The sequence below is a fragment of the Sparus aurata genome, chromosome 6 (genome assembly GCF_900880675.1).
Source record: "Sparus aurata chromosome 6, fSpaAur1.1, whole genome shotgun sequence".
In the NCBI taxonomy this organism is placed as follows: Eukaryota; Metazoa; Chordata; class Actinopteri; order Spariformes; family Sparidae; genus Sparus; species Sparus aurata.
In genome coordinates, this window is record NC_044192.1 from 35,590,503 (window position 1) to 35,610,229 (window position 19,727).

Sequence of the window (19,727 nt, forward strand, 5' to 3'; positions counted from 1 at the left end):
TTTTATTTTCTATATCTTTGCAATGAATTACTTTCATCATTCAAGGTATTCCTCAATTAGCTTGTTTTTGATCATCATACATCTTTATTTCATTTTTTCCTTTCTTACTTTTTGAATAAAAACCCCTTTTTTTATCAGTACCCCTCTAATGCACAACATGGGTAAAAAATGACCCATATTCATTTTCTATGCTATTTCATCGATTGCTGAGTGATATGTCTTTGAAAAAAAAAATAATTTTATCATTTATTATTCCAAGTATGTAGTAAATATCTTGTTTTTGTTTCACACAAATCATATTTTTTCTTTTTTCTTTCTTACTTTATGAACAAGCACAGCTTTTGTATTTCTACATCAACTTCACACACATGGGTCAGAAACGACCCACATAAGTTTGCTATATAATTTGGTGTCAACTGTGCTTGTGACATTTGCTCCCTGTGTAAGTATTGTCAATATTTTTCAATTGTTCTAACATTACCTTTAAAAATATTTGATGACAACTGTGAAAGATAACTGTACTTAACATGTTTACCTTGAGAGTGAGTACATTACTTGACAGAAAGTTAAAAGTAATTACTATGAGCTAGTTAGCGAGCTGTTGACATATTTTATTTCAGTTAGCTAATTCTACCATAGTTAGTTACTATTGTAGTTAGTCCAGCTAACTAGATGAATTTCAGACACTTTGAGTCGAAATCGCTTGAAAAAGCAGTTCTCATTTAAATACAACTTACTGCACTATAAGTGGCAGAAACAGGCTCCAATCGCTCTGAAAACCTCAAATTGACAAGCAAAGACTTCTGACTGAAAGTAATGACTAAAATCATGTTTGCAATGCTACAGTTAGATAAAGTTCATACACTTTGAGTGGAATCCAACTTGAAAAAGTAGTTTGGAGTGAAATATTACTTAATCTGTCACAAAGGGCAAAAACATGCGTCTTTCGCTCTGAAAAGCTAGAAACTGCAAGAAAAGGCTCCTGACTGAAACTAAATTCTCATTTCAGTCTCGTTGTAGTCTTTTTTGGTCTCAAACATTTCTCATGTGTTTCTCCTGAAATTCCTTAGGAGCAATAGGTGAGACTTGAGACTTTACCGCTTAAACCTCGCTCCTTTCCAGCAATGGGGAGACATTCTGAAACTTCATTGACAGCTTGATGAGATCTCCTTTGAAACTTACAGGGAGCCCAAGTTGAGCTTTTCTGCACCTGTTTCTTAGGAGAAACAATTGAGAAACAGGAGAAATCATCCACAGCCTCACTTTGGTCTCACATAGATCTCATGGTTGTCTAGGAGAAATGAATGAGACGCTACTGAGATCTCTTTTCCAATTTTCGTTTCCTCTGGGCACTCATGGCAGAACAAGAAGCCATAATATTCTGAGGAGCTGCCCAGGCCCAGGTGGCAATTCTCGCTCTAGTTATGTGTTGTATTTTATTTTGTTAGGTCACATTTTACCAGTTTACAGTTCAGTTCAATAGCTGTGTTATCTGTTATCAGAGGTATGTGTCATGGTTGTGTTATTTAGTGTTTTATTTTGTAGTAGTTTTTCTCTTGTGTTCTGTTTCATTTTTACTTCCTGTCTTTGTCTTTGCTCACACCTGTCCTTTTGTGCCACACCTGTGTCTTGTTGTATCAATTGTTGATCCCTGCCTCCTAGTGTCCTACCCACCAATCTGTGTTCTCCTCATCCCTCCCCTTTTTTGGATTTTTCCTGTACTCTTTTTTTTGTTTATATAACCAATGCTTTGTTCAAACTGTCTCGGCCTATGGTCTCTGCATTTGGGTCCACCCACTTCACCACCCCCAAAACCTGACAGTGTGTGTATGTGTTACAAAATGACAATGTTGCAAATATTATGTACAGTAAGTAAGTAAATAGGTGTTTGGCCCCACTCACTGATAAAGTAATTACTTGAAACAAATTATTATTATCATTATAGTATTAAGTCTTTTAATTATAAATCACACTTGGATGAATGGGTCATTTTTGACCCGTGTGTAAATTTGATGTAGTAATATAAAAACAATTTTTGTGCATAAAGTATGAAAGGAAAAATGGAAAAAATGATTAGTGGTAATCAAAAACATGATATTTAAAGAATACTTGAAATATTAAATCATAATATTATTTAATTTCAAAAGATAGAACAAAGAAAAACTCAGGCAGCATGAAATAACCTGGAAAATGAATGCGGGTCATTTTTGACTCATGTTGTGCATTAGAAGGGGTTCGCATATGTTATGCATCAAAGGGTTAAATACATAAAATTACTGGATGTAGCATAGCCCACTAGCTTCAGCACCAACCGTACTACTTACTGGTCGCTAGTCTTAGAATGACAGGTGATTCTGAACATCAGGTCGGGTTTTGGAATGGAAAGTTTACTAAATCTGTATTTCAGGACACATTTTATAAGGCGCTGAAAAGGAAACTTTTTAAACACATCAATATACATTAAATAGTAGTCTAATACCAAGTTGTCTGTCAGTGGAGTCTTTTTGTAAGCTCAAACTAAGTTTAACCAAATGCAGCCTATAATTATCTGTGCTTCTCAAAATAATAACCACAGTAAGAACTTGAGAGCAGAGCCATGGTTACCTTCACAGGAACTGCTCCTAAGCCACTGGTTCAGATAAGTGGATGACACCTGGGTCAAAATCAGAACAGGGGAAGTGGAAGCCTTCAGAAAACATATAAATGCCATGGACAGTAACATCAAGTTCACACAGGAAGATGTCAGAGGAGACATTGTGCCCTCAGCATTGAGGTGACTCTTATCACCCACTAGAGCACAAGCTGGGGTTCATCAGAGCCCAAAACCATAGGGCTGAGAGTGTGCCCACTAAGTCAGAGGGAAAGGAGACGGAACAACCTGTGGACCTTTGTAAAAACCTCTAAAAGACAGCAGAGAGGAAGAGACGGGAAAATGTTGTGTTTCCGTGTTTCCTAATGTTGCGGGAACATCAGAGAACTTTAGGAGGATATTTAATAAACATCATATCCCGGTTCAATTCAAACCCACCATCACACTGAGGCAGAAACGTGTCCATCCTAAGGACAAAATACCCAGGCATAAACTGAGTAATGTAATTTATTCTGTTCTATGCAGCAGGACTGCACAGATCTGTACATTGGGGAAACAAAACAACCTCTCCATAAACCAATGGCTCAACACAGGAGGGCCAACTCCTCAGGTCCAGACCCTGCTGTCCACTTACATCTGAAGGAGAGCAATCATTCTTTGAGGACAACAATGTGAACAGATGGTTTGAAAGAGGAGTAAAAGTAGCCATTTATGTCAAGCTGAACTGATCGTGTTTGAACAGAGGAGGTGTCCTAAGACATTTCTTATCACCTACCTACAACGCTGTAGCTTAATGAGTTCTTTCCCAATGCAGCTTAACAACCAGTCATACCTGGGCTCACCTAGACTTAGCATCCCACATGGAGGCCGGTTGAGTCAACGACCCACAAATGGACCTAACAACTCTGGAACTCAGAGCTCACATGTGTCCTTAATGACTCTGTAAAGACACTCCCACACAGAGTTTAAAAACCTGAAGCCCCCCTCCAATTGGTCAGAAATGAAGAAGCCTCATGGGTATCTTATTTTATTTGAATTGTGTTATTTTTCGAGAAGGTAATAAAATGGTCAGAGTGGGAGTAAGTTAATCTTACACAGGCTGGTGAACAGCAGATTGCCATTTTGTTTTTATTTCTTAAAATACTATCCACTGTTGCCTCTAATTATGACAAGACAGACATTTTGGACACCTTGTGTTGGTCATGCTTTATATCATGCTAAAATCATGATTAAAACTGGTGATTTTTTTTTTACTTTAGCCAAGACGGGATCTGCAGGTGAATGCGTGTTACCCAGAAATTGCAATGGTTACATGGACTTTGAAGAGTGGTTAGATTGCGGTTTTGCTCCATGCTCCCTCGTCTCCATTTTGGGGGCATCCTGGTGCAGCACTGCCGGACAGCTGGAGTGGCAAGTCCAAGGAGTTCCTGCAGTAATTAAAAAACAGAATCACGACAATTGCAATTATAAATGTATGTGTTATAAACACAACACCAACTAGAACTGCAAGTAGTTATGAACAGGGGCCAAGCCGCCCTGTGCGACTCTGACCCCGCGCACCGCAGAGCCCACGGCAGTTGGCCCCAAAGGATGACGGGCTCGAGGCAAAAGTGAGGACACAGGCCAATGTCTGAGCCATGGTATTCGCTGTAATGGGAAGTGCACCCGAAGTGCAAAAGGCTGAATGTGTGCCGATTTGGATTTGTTGTACTAAATCACGCCCACATTGACCAGTCATGACCACCTTCAAGATATGGCCTCAGGACTGGCCCTACATCATACCGACCAAATTTCTTGAAAATCGGTATAGCTGTTCAGGAGATATGAACTTCCCATATTTTTGGCACCCCCTAGTGGCCAAAATTCGCCGAATTTCGATCATCCCTTCCCAGTGTCATGGTTACCAAGGATGTAAAATTTGGTGTTAATAGCATTTGGTTGGGCAGAGATATCAAACACTTTCCATTTTTATAGCTAGCTACAGAACTTGTTTGTTAATAATCTGCGCATTTTTTGACCGAGCAAACTTCTTTTAATAAGTTTAGATCAGGTCCAGCTGAAGAGTGTACATGCCAAGTTTCACGCATATTGGACAAATTCCCAAGGAGGAGGGTGCGGTAGGGTCCTGACTTCCAAAATGGAGTAGATACACAACAAATTGGAGCCAGTGGAAGTCATTACATGGCGTTGCCATGGCGGATCATAGACAGACCAAACACAGATCTGGTTGAATTTAGGGGTTAGGGTCCATACTGCGGACCAAACAATTTTCAAAAGTAAGTTCTTCAGATGTTCTAAATAGTTGTGTGCTCAGTCTCATATAATTGTTTGTTGAGGCGCATTGTAGAAAAGGTTCACACCTTGGGGCACCACCCTTGGAGAAGGGAAAAAAATAGCCAATTCACCAAATCCGTCTTATAAATAGATACTAAACCATCAGTTTGTAACTCTGATTAATAATTAACTTAATAACTAGAACCAAGATTACCATAACAGCTGTAATGGTCAAAGGATTTTGGAGTCCTTGGCAGAGTAGAGGTTGGCAAAATTCCCTCTTGTACAAGAGACAGCATAAAGGTTCAGAAGTCTTATATGTTGAAGACACACAATATAAAAGTGTGTGTGTGTGTGTGTGTGTGTGTGTGATGATGGTGCCAGGTTAGAGAAGATATTTAGCTGCATGCAAAGACCCTGAGTCTGTGTGAAGCATCATTCAACTAACTTCAAATTAGCAGTGTAGCAAAGCAAACTACAAAAACTAAAAAAAAAATCTGAATTTTCAGTATTTACATAAAAGAAAAAAGTGGTCCTGGTCAGTGGGGGTTTTGTCACTCTGACCAGTAGTAGCTCAGAGCTGGGTCTCTTAGCAGTCTTTGCACCTGTGGCGACCCCTGTGCTGGTCTCTCCGTCTTGGAGCCTGGTGGGTGGGGTAGGGTCATCATTAACATTCAGCTTAAAGTTTATTTTACTCCTTTTTTTTGCTGGTTACTGTCAGGTTTGTTTTTCTTAAAATGTTGACTTAATCTTGTTGTAATGTTTATATTTGCACACTGGTCGTGCATCTACATTTGTAATTAAAGGTCAATAAAGAAGTTAAATAATAATAATAAAAAAAGATTCAGCTCGCCTGTTCTGGCTGCCAGAGAATGTAAGCTGGTGGCCGACAGCCCTTGACTCTCTCCCTTCCTAACAATGGGCATCCACTCATCTTTTGGTTGTCTTATTAGTTATCTTATTATTTGAAATCACTTGTTTTACGTAAAAGGTCTTGCGTGTGCTCCCTCCTTGGCTGTAACAGCACCTAGGGGTGAAGACTGGAAAATTCTGGGGAACTAAGTTCAGAGTCCATTTTGATGTCCACAATGAACAACTTCATTGGTGGATCCCAACACCTGTAAACATGGATGCTGATATAAAAAGCAAGACATTCCACCACAAACACACAGAACACCAAACAGAACAGTTACATAACATAGGGTTTGTTGGAGATGGCCACACTGGTTAAAACAGCATACAGTCTTTTACATACAGGTTTTGTGTTAACAGCAGGGCCTCAACAGGATCATGTTTAACTGGATGTAGAGAACTATAATAAATGAACTGCAGTAGACTGATATCAGATATCTGTATCTCTTTAGAGAGAAGGTTATCATAATGACCTCGTTTATTATAAATTAGCACAGACTATGTTTGTCTGACTTTATGACCTTCACTGCAAATGTGAAGACACAAAAAAGAAGCATTGATACCATTCAAGGTATCAGGCATGCACCAATAATCTTCATTAGAACAGGGCCTCATGCTGATCCATATGGTTTTCTCAGTGTGGTGCCATCAAAACCTGTATAACTGGTTTCAGAAATGTTACACCGTCACACAGTATCACCCAAGTCCCCTTTTAAATGGCACATTTGGTAAATACACATCTGACAGCATGAGGCAACCCAGCACTTTCTTGCAGACAATCTCTGTTAGGTGTAGGTGCAGGTGTACTGTGTGTGTGTGTGTGTGTGTGTGTGTCTGTGTGTGTGTGAGAGAGAGAGAGAGAGAGGGAGAGAAAGAGAGAGAGAGAGAGAGGGTAAAGTAACATTAAGAAAGCACGTTGACAGCTGTGTGATGTGCCTTACTGTAAGACACACTATCGATCCAACATTGTTAGACATAGCAGCAAAATTGATTGTGGTGGTATACACACCTCTGTCTGGCACAGATGATGGTTTCTGGTTTCAGCATTGTGTAGAACAGGTCTAGCTTGTTAGAGATGACAGGGCATGATAAAATCTGGATGGCTTGTCTGTTTCATAATACTTCCTTTGGTGGCAATGACTGCACCATTCAGTCCCGTGTTAAGTAAAATACATTTATATCTGATGGTTCTGGAGAAATACAGGAACTAGTATGAGGTTCATATATTGCATCAAAAAGTAAAAACAAGGGCAAAATTGGTGGTGACAGTAACTGCCTTCCTTTTGGACTCAATCTGGACATGAAGTCAACACAGTTAATGCAAGGGAACATAAGTCATGTATGGCATTCACTCACATAATTTTATTTGGGTGTCTTTTGTGCAACAGAATTGACTCTGTCAGTGTTATATCGTACTGTTACTGTATTATCATCACCTATGTATGTATTCATGTGTTAGTAGCATTTTAATGTTGTATCTGTCCTGTTGCTGATTTAATCCTTTAGAAAATGATGGCAGTAGCGGTCAATAATCGATATCTGCATTTAATTCAACACAAAAATGTGCTCATATAGCTTTGCAACTTTAGACAGTCAAATTTGACTTGTAACACAAGCATCACCTATAGGTGAAAGACATTGCATTTGAAAGCAGTGTTTGCTATTGTTGTCTGATGGTATAACTTGAAATTGGTGCCAATTGAATTATGTGTTAATGGCTGCATTTTTTAAATGCTGTATTATGTCGTGCACATGCTAATGGAGAACTTTTGGGTCAAGTTTCATCTTTGACAGCTCAAGGATGCACACGCAAAAAGTTTGCTGCCATATCATTTGTGAGTGGCTCTCTCACTGCTTGGCCATTTGCATCAATCTTGTGCAGAGTCCTCCAGAATTTTTGCCTTATCTTGAGTTGCCTCAGTCCCTTTGTTTATCACAGAGGTTGTGCAGAGCGCAGAAAGAAGAGGTCCGATAAGGGGAAAACGTGCAGTAAAGATTGCGCCTCCACTCTACCTTGCTTTTAGGCTATGCACACATGGCAGTCAAATTCAGTTTATCTCTCAAATCAGATCTGAAAGACAGTCTTTGCATTTTTATTTGCAAGTGATCAGGTTGGATTTGGTGGTAACAAGACAGGCATCAGTAACTCCATTGATGACATGGCTTTCCAATGCAGTAGCAATGTTCTCCAAATGATCACTAGCCAAGTTGTAGAGCAGACAGTTTATTTCAGTGTGACTCCAAACACTGGTCTCCATGTCGTCTTTAATATCGCTCTGCTACTGGTAGCCTGCATTCTGCATCGCTGCTATGATGCACTCGCATCTCTGAATTTGACATTTCCATTCTGTTTTGCACTGCCAAGGAAATAAAAGACATGTTTGAAATCCGGTGTAAGTGGAGAGGATGTGCGGATTGAGATGCATTTTTAGAATTTAGAACATTTAATCCCATTTCTAACCAACCCCAAATGTGGTTTGCAGAAAATTATTTTAATGTGTTTTTTTGCTGTCTAGACATCCTTAAAAATCAAGCTGGATAGAGCTTGACCATGCCAATGGATTTGGGCTTGCTGTCTGTAAAAGTCCTTAGTCAAATGCAATTTCCAAACAAGTATGGACAGCACCAAGATATACATGAAAAGACACCTGCTTAGGGGTCAGTCTTGGAGACCATGATTATACTTAGATGAGAAACTCCAGCTCTGGATGACATTTTCACCCTGTCCAAATTGCTGACTTGCTAATCCTGTCTTGTGAAATATCATTGGAAGAGAACAGTAACAAATAAACATACATCAAGTCATCTGTAACACTGTGAAGATCATAAGAAATGCATCCGAGGAGCTGATTGCTGTTTTTAGAAAATGAAAGGAGGCAAAGAAACAGAGCCCAAAAGAGCCCAGAGTCCAAAGCATAACACACCCACCCTGCTGCAATCCAGCAAATCATACGGGAGCATTTGCTGCCATACCACCAGACTACAGAGCAGCTTCTTCCCTCAGGCTGTAGGCCTCCTGAACTCATACTGAACACTCCACCATCATTTTTTTGTGTACAGCATAAATACCATACAACATGCATTTCATTATACAAAAATGTTGTAAAATGACAATGAAATAAACCTTGGACCAAAGCTGAATTGAGAGATGCTCTACCAGCAAAGCATGTTGGGTGCTTTAATGCATTTTCACATTGGGCTTAACCAAATAAGATGAACAAGCACTGTTTGTGGACTTCTTGGACCAGTACATCTTTGTGCATGACATAGAGTTGTGAGTGTATTTCTTTCCCTCTTCACCAGGCAGCACCAGCTCAAGTAGACCTTTAAGAAAATGATCAAGCCCAAGTTTATGTACAGAATAAGACATATTACCATCAGACCTTACACAAGCTGACAAACACAGGCTAATCCACCAGAAGAGGCTTGGTTAGTGTCTGGCCTGATACTAGATATTGTTTGCATGAATTGCAAGCATAAATGCTTGTGGTGAGTTTTGTTGCTGCTGCTTAGTACGGTAAAGAATTTGTGACAACTGCCTGCCTTTGTTTGTGTTAATCATGAGCTGATTTTGAGCTTCTGCAAAAACAATTAGAGCTCTATGTTCCTAAAATGGCTTAATTGCAAATGTATGCATAATAATCCAGAAATACTAGTACTAGTGTTTACTATTCTACTTCCTCTTAATTGCAATTTGACATGTTATTTAGGCCATAAGGTCACTAACACTACTACCATATCTGTTACTCCTTTGAGGTTCTCAAGCCACCTCTTTAACATCCGTATAGGTTAGGCTGCAGGATGGAGTCACTAGCATAACATTTTCCAGAGAAATTATTGGGACTGTGCATTTGTATGTTTTGATCTGTTATCTAAACCGTAACCTGCTCTGGAGCAGGTTACCTGTGCAGCATAAATTACCATGGCAAAGTGACCTGATAAGAAGTGAAACAGGTTCGTAACTATGAAAACTGAGATAACCCTGAAGTTATCTTGCTAACCACAAATCCTGCTTTGTAGCATAGGCAGGACACAAACCAACAGGCCGTGGCAGTGGGCACAAATCTTTACATACAAGTCTCTAGCTGTTCATTTGGGGGATCAGAAATTGTTGTGGAAAATGTACATGGACTTAATGAGCAACTGTGGTCAATAAAGATATTCATCATTCATATAGCGACTAAATATCATGTAAACAACCTAACTCTTGTGAAAACGTCCACAAAACTTGCAAAGTTCTGCAAACTCGTCTTTGTTCTCTTTCTGTGTAAATAATGCTGCCTTTGTTTAGCTTGCCGTGGCTTTTTAACCCTCATGTTGTGTTCGTTTCATGTTAAACAATGTTGTGTTCCTGGTCAAAAATGACCGTTCCATTTAAATTCATCATAAATTCTGTATAATACATATATTATCAGTACTTGTTGTCTTAGATCTTTTTATCAACTTCAGTTCTTGCGAACATTACAAGTTTTGAACTTCTATTTGTTATTTATGGCCTGTATACCTCACTGATCTGAGCGTATACATCTTGAATTCGAGTTCTAAAAAGCATAATTTCTGGATTATTATGACTATAAAAAATAATCAGATGTAACATAGTGTATTGTTTATCACAGACTACTTAGGGTCAAAGTTACCAAGGACATTTGTTTTGAAACCATTAAATTTTTTTATACAGTCACATAAAGTAACACTAGTCGTGTTCCCAGTCAAAGGGTTAGGTAGGTCTCAGGTGGGTCTCAGGTGGGGATGAAGACCAGGATAAGTTCCCATTCTTTGACCTGAATGTGACAGCAGCCTCAGCATGGCCATCCTCTTCATCACTGGATTCCTCCCATCAGTTAATGCTTGGTCTGGATTACATTCTGTGTCGTCTTCATCTTCTGACACTTCCTCCTCTAATCCATCCTCACTGTCAGTTTCCTGGCCTCTCTCCTCCTCACCAGTGTGGGGATCACATATGTAATCAATAGCCTCACTTATGGTATATCGACGTGCCATGGTGCTGCCACACAATGAACTGTGAGCAAGGCCTCAAAAAAGCATTTATATAGGCTACCAAAGCTGCGAGAAAAGTTCAATATTATTGAAACAATGTTCCAACAACTTTCTGAGAACAGGTGTTGTTCCCGTGGGAGAGAGACTCTACTGGGCTAAGGTTCCCGTGGTGGTTGCCTGGGAACAAAGGTGTGTGTGTGTGTGTGTGTGTGTGTGTGTGTGTGTGTGTGTGTGTGTGTGTGTGTGTGCATGTGTGTGTGTGTCCATATGACAAATGAAGATGTACCTGAGATCAGTTATTTACACTAATTGTAGTCTCCACCATTCATTTCTAATGACTGGTCATTTTTGACCGGGAACACCAAGAGTGTACAAAAGTTGAATAAAATACACAAAATTGTATGCCAATAAATACTATTTATTTTGTGTGTTGAAATCCTCTTTGTGGACAAAGTCATGGACTCTTAGGTCAGTCTGATCAAATTAAGTACATTTTTCAGAGATAAAACTTTTAAATCGGACAGATTTGAGCGGAACACAACATAAGGGTTAAAATGGCTCTGCTGCTTCTGCATAGGTCAACCTAACCTCAAAAGATTTGCTCTGATTGGATTTCTTCTCCATTCGTCCCTCCCTAACATTTTCGTCTCATTTTTATTCATTGGCTAAAGTGTCAGTTATATTTCATCACAGTCTTCGTCATCATATCTGACTTTTTATTTAGTTTTCATTTAGTTTTCGTCCGTGAAAAAGGTTTGTTGACGAATATTTTTCGTCATAGTCTTCGTCAACGAAATTAACACTGGTTACAGGTGGCTGGAGCCAATTTCAGACAAGAGTCAAATGTAAACCCAGTACAGGATGCCAGCCAATCATGAGCCCTTACGACAGCTAAAACGGTCCAATGAATATGTTAGTCCATCAGTCAGTCCATGTGCTAAACTTCTCTGTTTATTTGTAATAACTGAGTTTGAACATTCAATAGAGCAGAACTAACATGCAAAAATAGATGTGTAAAAGAGACTCGAGAAACACTGCTCCAACCAGCACTGAGAATGACTATAGGTGTAGACAGCAAAGGATTAAAACAGATTTGCTGACAGCATTGAAAGTAAATTACTGTAAGATGTGTAAGTGTCTTTTTATGGGAAGTTAATGATCCAAGAAACTCATCTATTCAAAGATATTGAAAGCCCTATTAACTGTAACAAACCAGATTTAATCCTGATTTAGTGTCATTGTTGGACCTCTTAATTACCAAACTGGGCAGAGCAGTTCCAAAACACATGTATGCATACACACACACACACACACACACACACACACACACACACACACACACACACACACACACACACACACACACCTTCGTGAGGTTAGAGCTGCACTGCTCTCCTCCTTCTAGGTCAACATACCTGTCTAACAGGTAGATTTGGTAACAATCCAGAATGTGTGTGTAGCACGTAGCTTACTGGAAACCTCATCATCTGTGCCAGAAAAAACAGAAGAGAGGGGGAGGGATGGTGGATTATTACTGTGATCTATGGTCTCAGTGTATTGTCAAAGGATAAACACAATCATTGTGCCCTCCCCCACAGTTACTTATTAACTACAATTAAACACTTTCGTTTTTGGCCCCCACAGTAACTTATTGAACTATGTTGAATGAGATCATAAACACACACTCAGAACATTTCATTCTATGACCACATTGCCAAAAAAATACATACTGTTATATTACTTATTGACTATATTAAATAACTGATTTAACTTGCTAATACAAGCATAATTATTTGCATTTTAGGGTGGTGTGGCTCATGCCCACCAGCTGCATATAAGTATTGTTCATAACTTCCACTGGCCAGACTGCGTTACCTAACTTTCCTGTTGTCCTCCAGGATGAGGTGGCAGTCATATGTGTAGAGGCAGCAGGCCACGAGCTGGCAGCAATATGGGAGGAGGCAGCAACTAGAGAGGAAGAGGGAGGTACCGAATAGAGACAAGGAAAAGAGGAGAAACTTGGGTCATCAAGGAGACTTGACACAATATCATGTCTTCCTGTGGTGCATCAGACAACCAGCCTCCTCATGAAATGCCAGATGTAGAGTGTAGAGTCTCACCACTCTGCAAACCTGGTTGGCAGCCTGCTCATTCCCTCACACACACAGCTGCCACAGTCCACATATAGCAGCACAGGGGGTGGAACAGCTGCCTGGTGGTACTGCTGCATGACCCCGGACACCATGACGTCCGGTCCAGCCTGTCCATGCTCCTGACAGTGTACAATAAATGTATTGCACCAGGTAAAGCACAGTGTTATTGCCATATTTTCCCTGGGCATGCACATTTAACAATATAAAAAGATAATTCCACATATTAATAATTAGTAGTTGTAGAACAGGCCAGTATGTATAAATTCAGACCTTAATGATAACTTGACTGTAAGCTTTCAACAACATTTTAACATAATTTAAAACTCATTGGGGATAGCCTCGGTGATGTTTTTGTTGTATTTCACCATGAGCTCTTTATGGGGTTGGGGAGCTAAACTATACAATATCTTATTTCAAACATTTATCATATAAAAAAAATTCAAAGCTCAGTAAAATGTGTTTTATTTTATACTAATTTCACAAGAGATTCATGCATTTAGTTTAAACAGTTTAGAAAGTGTTTTTATGATTGTTGGATAGGCACGTGAGCAGGGGCTGGCACAAGATGGATGTGGCAATACCATAGTGCATGTATATCATAGCTGCACCTGTACTTTAGTAATTCTGGATTTTTAAAAAGCTGTCAAACTACATTTGAGTATGTTTTAAAATTTAAATTCATTTGTTTTATTGTTGCACTTTCAAACAATCAAAATCTGCTTTACTAACTTTTTTTTTTTTAATTATCTCTTTTTATTAAGAAACAAGGAATATAAACAAGGACTTGACAAAATATAAGATCTTTCTTTTTTCCTTTTTCATATGAGAACACAGAACGAAACACCCCCCACCCCGCCACCCAGGCTGGACCAGAATGAATCGCTATGAACCAATGATGGACAACCGGTGTCTATGGGTAGACGCATGTAAATGAAATTTAAACACAAACAAATAAATAGGGATTAAATGAGGGACAGCATGACTTCACAGCTCCTTACGTGGGCCCGCGTGAGCAGTAAGGCGTAGTGTGGGCTTAAGTGTGAGGTCTCAACAGGTCCTGGAATCCTCTAATTGTAACGGGTATGGAGTGAACCCAATTGCAGCACAAATGAACCAGGTATTCATTTTAAACAGTCTTTATTCAGCAAGTAAAAGCAGGTACACGGCTGACCAGGGGAGGGCAGCAGAGAACTGGATCCAGGTGAGTGTGGCAGGTAAGGAGTGAAGTGCGTGGGGCTCGTGAGCAGGTAACAGTCCAAAAGTTCTTAACAGGCTCAACAAGTGTGGTGGAGGGGAAGTAGTGCAAACTCACTGCTGATCGAGGTCCGACTGGAGAGTGGTTCAGAATGAGGGCCGGGTGTGGATCCAGAGCTTGAGATGATGTCACCAGAGGATGTGAGCTGGTGAGGTGAAGCTGAAGCCAGGTGGGTCTTTTGGTGGAGCAGGAACAGGCCAAGTGCCAACCAGCCACAGGCAGACGAGGAACAGAAAACAGGCAGGCAATACTCGTGGTCAGGGACAGAAGGCTGGTGGATTTACCAGGGCTGAGACGAGAGGCGATGGTCAGAGGCAAGTCGGGTCGATACCAGGTAAGCAATCCGGGAACAAGTGCTGGAGAGTCAAGCATGAGAGCGAAGACATAGAACGGTCTACAACTTCCTGAACAGGCGGGGGCAAGGTGCGGGTCCCTGGACGAGCTGACTCATTGGCTGGCTGGTCGGGGTGTTGCCGATGAAAATTTGTCATGAGGGTGGAGTCTACAATATGGCGAGCAGGAACCCAGGACCTTTGCTCTGGACCATAACCCTCCCAGTCCACAAGGTACTGGAGACCTCTACCCTGCCGATGAGAGCGAATCAGGCACCGCACTGCATACACCGGACCACCATCGACGATATGTGGAGGGGGAGGTGGTGGTGCCGGAGGGACCAAGGGACTGTTGTGAACTGACTTAACCCTGGATACATGGAAGGTTGGGTGAACTCTCATGGAACACGGGAGCTTCAAACGGACTGCCACTGGACTGACGACCCTCTGCATCGTGAAAGGCCCGATGAACTTTGGTACCATCTTTCTGTAAGTGTGGAGAGCCACACTTGCTGTCCTGCTTGGTAGGTAGGTGCAGGTGTACGGCGTTGGTTGGCAGCAGCAGTATAGCGACCCACGGAACGAAGGAGGGTGGAGCGAGCTTGGAGCCATGTTCTGCGGCAGCGGCGGATGAAGGCTTGGACAGAAGGGCAGGAAATCTCCTTCTCATGGGCTGGGAACAGTGGTGGTTGATAGCCGTATACACACTGAAATGGAGAGAGGCCGGTGGCAGAGCAGACAAGGGAGTTGTGAGCATATTCAACCCACAGTAGTTGTGATGACCAGGATGAGGGGTTCTAGGAGGCTATGCACCGTAGGGCAGTTTCCAGTTCTTGGTTCATGCGCTCAGTTTGTCAATTGCTCTGGGGGTGAAATCCAGAGGACAGACTGGCAGTGGCCCCCAGCAGACTGCAGAACTCCCTCCAAAACACAGATGAAAACTGGGGACCACGGTCCGTCACCACATCCACGGGAAGGCCGTGCAGGCGGAATACATGGAGCAGGACCAACTGAGCAGTCTCTTTAGCAATGGGGAGCTTGGAGAGAGGTACAAAGTGGACCATCTTGCTGAAGCGGTCCGCGATGGTCAGGATGACAGTGTGGCCGTCAGAGGTGGGAAGACCAGTAACAAAGTCCAAAGATATGTGGGACCATGGGCGATGAGGATCAGGAAGAGGTTGAAGCAGCCCAGCAGGTGGCCGGCGGGAGGATTTGTGTTGATTGCAAGTTGGACAGGCTTTGATGAATTCCTGGATGTCCTCCTCAGGGTTCGTACACATTTTTCAAGGTCAAATTCAAGCACTTTTCAAGCACTTTTAAGGGTCATTTTCAAATTTTTCCAGCACCTTATTGCTGGGGTAAAATACATATATACAGGAATATATACACTCATTTTTGTACATTGTATTATGCTGCGAACATCTAAAATCATGTTTCATAATAGCAAGAAGTTTAGAAATTAAAGGAGAACGCAAAGTATTATCCCAAAAAAAAGGGAAGCCACTTGGTGTTCTTCAGGAACACTTGCACCGAGACAATGAGAGACTGAGAGCACCCTGTAATTTTCTTTTTTGACATAGATTTTTATGTTTCAGAATGCAGTGTTGGGAGTAACGCGTTACAAAAGTAATGCAATTACTGTAATGCATTACTTTTTGCTGTAACACAGTAATGTAAGGCATTACAAAAACAAAAAAAGGTAATATTTTACTCAGTACAAATCTCAGTAACGCGTGTTATAATGCATATAATGCTAGAGAACTTTTGATCGAGGAGAAGATGACTGGAAGGATATGAAGATCATTATAGTTAAGTGCATTTTGTGTGCAAAACCAAAAGATCTCTCTACCTCGCAAAATAGCACAAGTCATTTAACGAAACATCTAGAGCGGTGTCACACTAACATTAAGCTAGTGACCAAAAGAAAGCAAACTGAGGATGAGAGCGGAGAAAAAAACATTCTCCTGTACTGCGATGCTTAAACCTCAAGAAGCCAGGAGACCGGTGGCAGAGTATGTTGTCAAAGACATGCTGCCACTTTCAACAGTGGATTCTCCGTCTTTTATAAAAATTGTGAGCAAGATCCCCGTCCAGGCTAGCAATGACAGGGTAAGCTATTATTGCCTCAACAGGTTAGTGCTGCTGGGCTACTGACTGTAATATAAATATAGCGACATAATGTCAGTCTGTGTTACATCAGTTTGTATCCAGATAAAACATACAAAAACTTCTGTTAAACACAATAAACATTAGCTAAAGGGCCTTACAATGTAGGCTCCCCCCTGTTTTTGAAAGGTCTGCCCAAACTGAATTTGAGTGTTAACATCGACCATTTTGAGATGTACGACCACTTTCTGCCCCATGAACAGATTTAGGCTACACTGGAAATCAATGTGTGTTTCAAAAAATTTCAATACAATGTAGATGCATTCTAAGAATATGTACTGTCCCTGATATATAGAGGAAGGTGGGACATGTCCATGCATCATGCATGTTTAATCACATCTAGAGGACATAAGCTTTTAGAAAATGCTTTCCCTTACGTTAATAACGATCAAGGTGTTGACATACAAAAAGTTATGACACATACTGATTTTTTAATGTAAATATTCTCATGAAACAGGTACTGCACCCCAAATGTTTCAATTTTAACACTGCAATTCATGTTTATCATGTTCAGTATGGCCAGCCCTTTCAAAAACTGTTGTTTTCAGTGTTAGTGGTTGTATATGTTGTGAAAGTAACTTAAAAGTAATGCAATAGTAGTGTAATGCCTTACAATTAGAATACAGTAATATCACAATGTAATAAAGTTACTGAAATTACAGTAACAAGTAATAAATAATGCATTACATGTTTGGAGTAACTTGCCCAACACTGTCAAAATGTGTCACCTATCTGTAAGAAGTCTTGGCTTGCCATCTAATTTACTTTATTAGAAGTAAGGAATGAGAAGTGGAGAAAAGTGAACATTTCCTTGTCACACTTCAAGCTCTGACTGAAGTCAGTGCCTGGTGTGACGTCACAGAGACAAACTGAACAGTCAGTTACTGACTCTGGCACTTCAGCTCTGGTGTTAACCAGTGTGAGTGACTCGTCTGCTGACTGGCTGTCAGCAGCAGGAGAGATGCTCTGTGCTGCATAGAGCGCTGTTCGCTTATTCATCAAAGTTTATTAATATTGAACGTGTCATCAGTCCAAATTGCATCAAATTCCACCTTCTCCTCAGCCATCCTTCTATTGCTACCAGGCTGCATGTGTGACGATACACACACGCAGGCCATAGACTGCATACACAGACAGTCAGGCGCTAACTTAACGAGGTCACGTAACGTGATTAATGGTCCGCTAATTATTCCTTAGCTTGTTATGGTTTAGCTAACGTTAGCGGTTAGCATAAACAAAGTGTTAACATGCAGCGTTGGCCTAAGTTACTCAAAAAGTCTTCACTTGCATGTCATGTGACTTTAGAGCGCAGACTCTCCCACTGCACACATCTGCACATCTTTTTTGCAGATTTTGCATGACGCCACTCTTTGATTCGGTCCTCGTCATAACCATAGTTTGTACTTATAATTCAAGCCAATGCTCGTTAACACAGCAGCCTCCCAGCATTTTTTCATCTCCTACTGTCGCTCTTCTAAGAGGGGCGGGGCTACACACAGACTGGCAGGTCGCAGAGAGGAGCAGAGAGGCTCAGCGGAGCCCAGGAGGAAACATCTCCACATACGGTTTTCTTACCGATTTTATTTCTCCTTGTAATAAGCAAACTATCCAGTCCATCTCAATTTTGTGAAAGACAGAGTTATAATGTCAAGCACTTTCAAGCACTTAAACTAAAATCCAAGCACTTTTTAGGCCTTGAAAATACAACATTGAAATTCAAGCACTTTCACGGATTTCAAGCACCCGTACGAACCCTGGAAACAGTCCAGCGGAACATGCCTGAGTGACAGACCGCTACAACATGACTTGTGTGGAGCCAAACTCGGCAGTCTGAATGTCAGTTGGTCTCAAAGATGACCCATATGTGGCGTGCTTTACCCGGTGTTGATGAATGTTTCCATGTTGCGTTAATCCTCTTGCCCAGAAGAGGCCCAGCTGTTGATGTTTCCCTCAACTCGTCGGGGGTTAAAAGGCCTCCGCATTGGCCGGTGACTCGAACATCGATGTTTCGTAGCTCACTTGCAGATGTGCAGAGTAGAGGAGCCTGAACTGGATCCCCTTCTGGTAGAGAGCCGCTTTGATGCTCCTGAAGGCTGCGTGCTTCCTAGACAGAGTCACGCTGAGGTCCGGGTAGAACCTAAATGGGTTCCCCTTGTACACCACGTCGTTCTGCCTTGCCCAGCGGAGAGCTTGCTCGTGGTCTTGGTGTGACCGGACCGTGGCAAGGCCCGCGATTTCACCATCTACTTCAAATCTTATCAGCACTTTAAATACTTCAATCACCCAATAAAGCCACAGATTCTTTTACTGATACAGATCGACAAAAATGATGGACCGAGGCAAGGGTGTTTCCCACCAAGATTTACAATTTTATTTACAGAGCTGCCAACATCAATATTAAAAAGAGACAATTTATTAAATCTAGCGGTTAAAAAAATGACTAGGAGTGTACTGAGGATGGGCGGCCGAGGCCGCAGACAGCAGAGGGACAATTTACACTGGGACAGAGTACTCACCCCACTCCAGTGTCCTACACACATGCACACAGCAAAACCAAACAAAAAGGGATCAACTATAAATCGTGAGGGACGTGCAAATATAATTACCAAGCACACAAAATCAGAAGGAGTGTGAAGTACAGGTGAGAGACTGTCACCAAACACTTGCCGCTGCCCCTACAGCACTCACACAGAGAGAGAAACACATTAAATCTTCATACAATAAAAACACAAATAGACATTGCAGCTCTGTTAGTTTCTTTTCCTCCTTGGTAGGAAATAACAAATAAATTGGGACAAAAGCAGAAATAAACCCAACCCAGAAGAATTAACTTTATACAAAAAAAATTTAATAAATAAAAACCTACATAGAAACTAGACAACCAAGTCACACAAAACAAACTAAATTCAACAAAACCTAAGCAAAACAAAACAGCAGTGGCAATCCCCATACACTACTCACAGCGTCCGCAAAGTTTTTCATACAAGCTGGCACCACGCTGAACCAGGACAGCAGACTCACACACGCCGTCACCGTCAGAGACGAAG

The 19,727-nt window shown here is 41.2% G+C and overlaps 1 long non-coding RNA gene across 1 annotated transcript; it reads right to left on the reverse strand.

The window, feature by feature from the left end:
* Positions 1-8,953: 8,953 nt before the first annotated feature.
* LOC115582905 (uncharacterized) lies at positions 8,954-13,044 on the reverse strand. The gene is made up of 4 exons (XR_003984269.1): positions 12,895-13,044; positions 12,650-12,742; positions 12,190-12,261; positions 8,954-9,100 (listed from the first exon to the last, which is right to left on the reverse strand). It is a non-coding gene; the product is annotated as an uncharacterized LOC115582905 (long non-coding RNA).
* Between the last annotated feature and the right edge of the window lie 6,683 nt (positions 13,045-19,727).